The sequence below is a fragment of the Dermacentor albipictus genome, unplaced genomic scaffold (genome assembly GCF_038994185.2).
Source record: "Dermacentor albipictus isolate Rhodes 1998 colony unplaced genomic scaffold, USDA_Dalb.pri_finalv2 scaffold_18, whole genome shotgun sequence".
Taxonomy (NCBI): Eukaryota; Metazoa; Arthropoda; class Arachnida; order Ixodida; family Ixodidae; genus Dermacentor; species Dermacentor albipictus.
In genome coordinates, this window is record NW_027225572.1 from 7,345,367 (window position 1) to 7,353,229 (window position 7,863).

The following is a 7,863-nucleotide window of genomic DNA, read 5'->3' on the forward strand; positions in this document are numbered from 1 at the left end:
GCCTCCACGTTTCTGCCCCGTACGTGAGTACTGGTAATACACAGCTGTTACACACTTTTCTCTCGAGGGACAATTGCAACCGGCTGTCCATGATCTGAGAATGCCTGCCAAACGCATCCGAGCCCATTATTATTCTTCTGATTATTTCAGTTTCATGATCCGGATCCGCGGTAACTAGGCTTGTAGCGCGAAGTGAACACGGACACAGAAAGGAGCAGACAGGACAAACGCTAACTCTCAATTTAATTTTTAATAAAACGAAGAACATATATACAGGTGATTGCGAAAACCGCAGCATAAGAACATGACAAGGCGAAACACATCAGTTACACATATCAGGAGGTATAGAAGCCAAAGAAGGAAACAAAAAAAAGATTACTTCAGATTAGTACACGTATTGCGAAGGTACTGAAATTCGCAATCTAACACAGACAACGATGCATGGCTAACGCCAGCGTCTCCTAATCTTTTGATGCGGAATGCCTCGATAATATCCCGCGTGGTTTGGCATTTGTGTCTGGAAAGAATTTTTGTGTCTTCAAAGAAAGGTTTACAACCACAATTGAAACAGTGTGACGCTAAATGTGACGCATTAGGGTTGCTTAGTGAATGTTTGTGTTCTTTTAGCCTAATAATAATGCACCTGCCGCTCTGTCCCATGTAAGCTTTCCCGCACTCGAGTGAAGTCATTCTAAACTTGTTAAACAGGGGATAGCTTATTCAACTCTCAGGTCTGTCATGGTCTGCACGAACATGGGTCGGTGCTGCTTGATCAATGAGTCCTAACATCGGGGGCGCTGTCAACAAGCGGTGTAGAAGGCGTCGGCTTGTTCGCGGCCCTAAAAGAGTGCAGTACTCTTGAGCAGGTCACTCAGTGACCTGGCGGTATCCGCAATATTTTTATTAACCGAAGAAAATAGGAGCATAAGCCCACGGTGCTGCGCACATATTTTGTTGAGCAGAGTACAAGAAAGTTCTTATCTGTGTGAACCTGATCTGGAGCATTATGTATACTGGAAGCACTGACAAGGTGGCCAAGAACTTTGACTTCATGGTGTCCATTATGGCACTTAGAAGTGTTTAGTCAAAGGCCAGCCTCCTAAACAGTTCAAGAATATCGGTCAAGCTAGTGAGGTGGCTGTCAAACGTCGGGGAAAATACGATAACATCGTCCAGATTCCAGATAATATAAGTAGGTAGACCACTTGTAGCCCCGAAAGAGACTCGATCATTATTTCGAAAGTTGCTAGGGAATTACAAAGTCCAAGAGGGATATCCTTAAAATTGTAAAGGCCGTCTGGTGTAACGAAAGCGGTATTCTCAGGGTCGAGTTCACCAACCACAATCTGTGAATAACCGGATCGGAGGTCGATTGAAGAGAAGTATTTGGATCTGTGAAGGCAGTCAAAAGAGTCCTCAATCCGCGGGGGAGGGTGCACTACCTTTCACGTGACCTTGTTCAGTTCATGGTAGCCAACAGAATATTGCCAGCTGCCATCCTTCTTCTTGGCCAAGACAACCGGCATGCCCACAGACTCGAAGAGCGCTTATTTACACGTTTGGTTAGCTTATCATCTAATTCAGATAGGATAAAGTGGTGTTCCACGTGAGACACGCGACAAGGACGTCGGCAGATAGGACTAGCATGACCGGTGATTATTTTATGGGCCACAACGGAAATCTGTCCCAGCGAGCGATCCTCAAAGTCAAAGACATCGCGATAAGGCGCGAGGATGCGACAGAGATTCGCAGCCTGTTCGGGAAGCAGGTCATGAGCGACCAATTTTGAAAATATGTCGAAATTTGACACTGTGGAACTGATCGGACAGAAGGTGGCTGCTGACGAAGACGGAGCATCCACTACGGAGATGGCGGTATCGGTGATCGGAGAAACGTCGCCAAGTGACAGGCCTTCAGGATAACTTGCGTACATGAACCAAAGTTTAAAATTGGAACGAATACGCACTTGTCGGCAATAGCCCTAATGGTATGAGGAACGGCAACTGTACGCAGCAGGAGAACGTTAACATTAGGAGTCAGCACGTAGTCACTGTCAGGAACAGATGGCAAGTACGTCAAAGGTAACGTAGGAGCGAATGGCGGCTTCGAGGGGTAACTGTACGAAGTCTTCAGAACATAAACGAGACTCAGCTGATTTTGGAGGACAGCAGTGATTAGGCGGCTCGAGTTGAAGGAGGCCAGCACTGCAGTCAATCAGTGCTTAATGATCCGATATAAAGTCGAGGCCGAAGATCAAGTCATTGGAACACCGCTCAGGAACAGCAAGTAAAACTGAAGTATTCAAACCAACAACAGTTAATCGGGCAGTACACATGTGAAGGATAATGGGCGTTGAGCCATCCGCGACCCTGATAACACGGAACGCGAAAGGTTTGAAAACTTTCTTACAGGGGCAACAAAGATGGTTGCTCTTTACAGAGATATGGGCTTCGGTATCGAGCAGCGCTGGGACATACACCGTTAACTTCGAAATGGACTATATTGCGTCTGGTCGGCAGGGTGAGAGGCTTTGGTAGAGACTTTGACAATGCAGCGTCACCTCCGCTTGCTGCATCATTTAGTTTTCTGGAAGCCCCCAAGTCGGAAAGACGGTGACAGGCGACTGGACTAGGTTGACCTGGAGAATGGGCGACGGCATTGGCGCGAACGGGACTGGTGACTGCTCGGCGGCGGTGAGCGGCGGCACCATTTGGTAGTACCGTCAGTGGCGTGGAAGTTTGGTTCGGCTTGCGGCTCGAAATGGCGAAAACCACCGTGTGTAGGAGGGCTGTTTGAGAACGGAATCGAGGACCAGCGATTGCGACAGTATCGGGCGACCTGACCAATGCGGTCACAACTGACGCAAAGAAATCGGACATGGGGTGTTCGCTACTCTGCCATGTTGCGATAACCTCGAGGAACCCCTTTGATTTTGGGTATGCACGAGTGAAGGAAGTTCGGTTGGCCGAAAACTGGCCATGGTCCAAACTGATTGAAAGCGGATATTGGGGAATTCTTGGCGCGCAACAGCCTCAACAAGGTGAACCATAGGAGCGCATTTATTGTTGACATCGGGTGCAGAGCAGCGAGACACACGGCAACAAATTTCGCGGCGCACAATCTTCGTCAGCTGCTGTGAAAGCTACAGCTGCTGCCGTGCTGGAGAGTCTCGTCCGTCTTCACAAGAGGATGTTGCAGCCACATTGCGAAGCCGTGCAAATGACTGGTAGGTACGGCTACTTTTAACCTGCTCGAAACGCTTGCACTCCATGACATCATTAACCGAAGGACCGCGCTAATGAATCAGTAGATTGAAAGATTCATCGGCGATACGTTTTTTAACACACCCGACTTTGTCATAATCTGGCATTTCACTGTCGGCCGTCCGGCAGAGTGCCATCACGTCTTGTATATAAGCGATGTAGGCTTCGGCGGACGTCTCAGCTCGTGATGCCAACTCTTTCATGGCGACAACCTCCCAACCCTGTGGCTTTTCGAAGAGATTTCGCAGTATCTGCTTCCACGTATGCTATTCATGGATTTTTTCTTCGTGGTTTTGAAACCACGCTCACGCTGTTCTTGCCAAGTGAAAAAATTATGTTCGTCGGCATCACTGTGGGATCCGATTTGTTGTGGCTGCTCACTCGCTCATACGTCCCCAGCCAGTCACCGACGTCGGCGCAATCGGTGCCGCAGATGGTTCCTGAATCACGCGGATGCGTGAGTACGATAGTCGATGCCGACGACGCTGCCGTTGCCGAACCAGGCACCCTCTCCTGCGACATCGGTGTAGCACCGAAATGGCGGCAACTGCGAAGCTCCTTCCTGAGTCATTCCCCCCACCTCCTCCAAATGTAATAAAGAGGAAGCCCGACGCAGAAACGTATGTACAACTATTTACATGGGGAAAAGTTAGTGGTAAACACGCAGGCTCCAGTACATGGTCTACAACTTCCTACCACGCGCATGATCCTGTCCAAATGCACCGTAACAATATTCATGGTGTTTTGCACACATTTGGAGAGACAACAGGATGAGCCGGCGTCACCGAGGTTTCCTTGAAGCAAGGTCAAGCTTTGAGCACTATGCCGGATGGTCAATAGTGCGAGCGCCTTCCGTGCTTCTATGGCAATTTATTCCATAATTACTACAGCGCAAACTGCGAATATGGTGGGCACACACGAAACACGACCTTGTGCTGATATCAGCTGAAGTTTGTTTACTCTACAACAAACGTTTTATAGATAAGCCAAGCTTATTGTCGTGCATTCTTGCTTTAGGTATGTGCCATCACATCACTACCCGAAAAAACGTAGCGTCGTCAAAATAACGTAACAGTCATCTAACAGAGCAAGTTCATTTCGCCGTTTCCTGCCTTGCCTTCGTTGTTCACGCTGTAGTAATTATGAATAAATACCAACTAGTACAATGCAGGGTTCTTCTGAATATATTCTATGCAAAACAAAAGTGGTGTACGAAGTGCCCTTTTCTTATGCTCGGTCTTATGTATATTACAAACAGCGCGTTTTGTGGCCTACCTACTACCTGAGCATGCCAATGGTCGGCGAGCAAAACAGGCAATAATTGAACTGGCGGGCCTTTGCAGCCAAACCCACAATCTGCAGTCATGAGGCATGCCATCCGGAATAATTTGGATCACCTCGCATCCTTTGACATGCACCCAGTGCACGGCAGATCGGTGTTCTTGCACTTCGCATAAATAGTAATGCGGCTGCCACGGCCGGGATTTAGTTCCCCAGCCTTGTTGTGAGCAGCGCAATGCCTTAACCCCTAAGCCACCATGGTGTGTCGCACCGGCAAGAATTCTTTTAACGCCTACTTCCACTCTGTCTTTACGACTGATAACTCTGCAACGCCTGTTTTTGATTCCGAACGATACCCTCCAATCGACAATATGTCACTGTCTGCTGAGGGTGTACTCAACCTAATTCTAAACTTAGACACCCAGAACTCATGTGGCCCTGAGGGTATCCCAACTGTTTTTCTCGTTCGATACCCTCTTTGGTGCAGCAGATATCTAGCAATTATCTCTAGAACATCTCTCTCAACCGCCAGCCTTCCTCCATCCTGGAAACTTGCTTCAATTCTGCCCTTATTTAAGTTGGGTAACGTTCAATTGTTATCTAACTATAGGCAAATCCCCTTAACATCATACTCACGTAAATTACTCGAACACATTACCTTTAAACATATTGTTACAGAAGAATGAGAGAAGAGAGAGGAAGATCGGAGGCGCTGTCTTCTGCGTATTGTTGGTGGTGAGCCATCTTAGCTATTCTGACTCATCCTGTATATATATTGTAAATATAGTTTTTATATACTCGCAGCATCCCCGTAACATATTGATGAAAAGTGCGGGGTACCGCGGCTGGAAACGGAGCTCCGCAGTGGACGTTGCATAACCGCCCGCACCATGGATGACGGTGAGCACGCGGGATCAACGTCGTTGGCGCCTCCAACGTCACCGTCGCCAGCTACGTCGCTGTCACCTTTGGTTGTCGTTGTGCAACCCAAGGATCCTGGTCCTTTCTGCGGGACCGATGACGCGAACGTTGAAGAGTGGGTGGCCATTTATGAACGCGTGTGTGGAATCAACAGATGTGACCCGACGCTTATGCTAGCTAATCTGTTGTTCTACCTAAGAGGCATGGTAAAAGTGTGGTACGAAAACCACGAACAGGAGCTAACCAGATGACACCAATGCAAAGAGAAATTCACAGAGTTGTATGGCAAACCAGCCGGCCGTAAAATTGCCGCAAAGCAGGAACTGGCTTCCCGTGCCCAATCCTCCACGGAGTCCTATGTCTCGTACATCCAGGACGTGGGGGCACTTTGTTGTAAAGCCGATCATGAAGTGGCACAAGCTGAGAAGGTCGGGCACGTGCTTAAGGGCATTGCTGACGACGCGTTTAATCTGCTCATATGCAAGAGCTGCTCTACAGTTGACGAAATCATTAAAGAGTGCCAACAATTCGAGCAGACCAAAAGCTGACGCGTCTTGCGACCATTCGCCAGACTTCTCAATACTGCCGCAATGTCGATGTGTGAAGGTCGATCCACACAGCAGCATGCGTCGCCATCAGTGAACGTGGTGCGAATCGTTAGACATGAACTGGATGCGATGGCGCCCGCATCTTTCTGTTCGCGTAGCCCTGATGATACCACATATTCAGTTCCCCTCGTACAAGCCATCGTTCGCAAGGAACCTAAAACCATTGCTTTGTAGTTCGTGTGTGCTGTCGCCAATTCCAGAGCTAACGAACGCTGTTCTACTGTTTTCACTCCACCCCGACGCTTCTTTTCGCGTTGTCGCAACCCGGCTAAGCGGGGATCTGCGGGTGACCAGCCGATATGTTTCACCTGTCACCGCATGGGTAATGTCGCCCGATACTGTCACAACTCGTGGCCCTCAACACCTCGCACGCCAACCAACCTGAGCCATTTTGATGGAAATACCCTCAATGTGTCGCCCACCGCCGAGTCTAAGAGCGCCGCCAACTCTGCTCGGAACACACGGTACAGCCGCTCAGCATCGCCGCGCGGACACCAGTCTCGTTCGCCGATCTTCCCATTCGTTGCAGCCACTTCGCCTTTCGTCCCCTGTGGCTTTAGGCTACACTCTTTCGGAAAACTAGGAAATGCAGCCCTCGGAGGAGGTGCTGCATTGCCGACTACTGCCGCAAATCCTCTGTCTGTGCCCACAAGGAGAAGTGTAATCGACGTCAAAAGAGATGGTGTAGCTGTACAAACACTCCTCGATACTGGAGCCAATGCGTCTGTGATGAGTGCTAGCCTACGCAGACGTTTAAAGGCGGTCCTCACCCCAGACGCTGCCCGAGCGCTTCGTGTGGCCGACGGCAGCGTGCTAGTTGTTGTTGGAATGTGTGCTGCGCGTTCAATTATAGCCGGCCGCCCTACTTCTGTTCTCTTTGCTGTGATCGACAACTGCCCTCATGACGTTATCCTTGTATTGGACTTCTTATCCACTCATTCTGCTCTCATCGACTGCGCGATCGGCGTTCTTCAGTTAGAACTGCCTCAACTCACCGATGCTCCCGAGTACCGCCCCAAAGCGCTTGTGTTCGCTTCAAGATGTGCGTCTGTCACCCGAGGCAGTTACGTCACTGTGACCGTCCAGCCACAGGTTCCTGACGGTGAATATGTGCTTCACCCCATCATCGACGTGCTTTTGAACCGGAACGTTGCTGTTCCGCATACTCTGGTCACAGTTACTTATAACGACGTCGTTCTAATGCTTCGTAATTTCAGCCTGTACATTCAAGTGCTTCCTGCCGGCATATTCGCGGCCAGTGTTTCCAGTGGTTGTGAATTTGACATTGAGAATCTGAATGCCGAGAGTTGCTTATTAGCGCCAATTGCAGCTGACAGCTCTGGTTCCTTAATGGATGACGTCGCAAAAATGATTACCTGACACCTGAAATCACATCTGCACAGGCCACGGACAACGACTCCTGCTGGAATCCTACAGTGGCATCTTTGATTTCGGCTACAGGCCATTAGACCAAACATCTGTTGTTCACCACCGTATAAACACTGGAGATACGAATCCTATTCGTCGGCGTCCCTATGGTGTATCAAACGCTGAATGTCGAGTCATCCAATCAGAAATGGACAAAATGCTTCGCAAAAGGGTCATCGAGCCATAAGCGAGCCCTTGGGCTTCGCCTGTCGTTCTTGTGAAAAAGAAAGATGGTACCTGAAATTTTTGCGTCGATTATCACCCCATAAACAAGATCACACGAAAAGAAGTCTATCCACTACCACGCATCGATTACGCCTTGGAGTGCTTGCACGGAGCTAAATATTTCTCGTCCATCGATC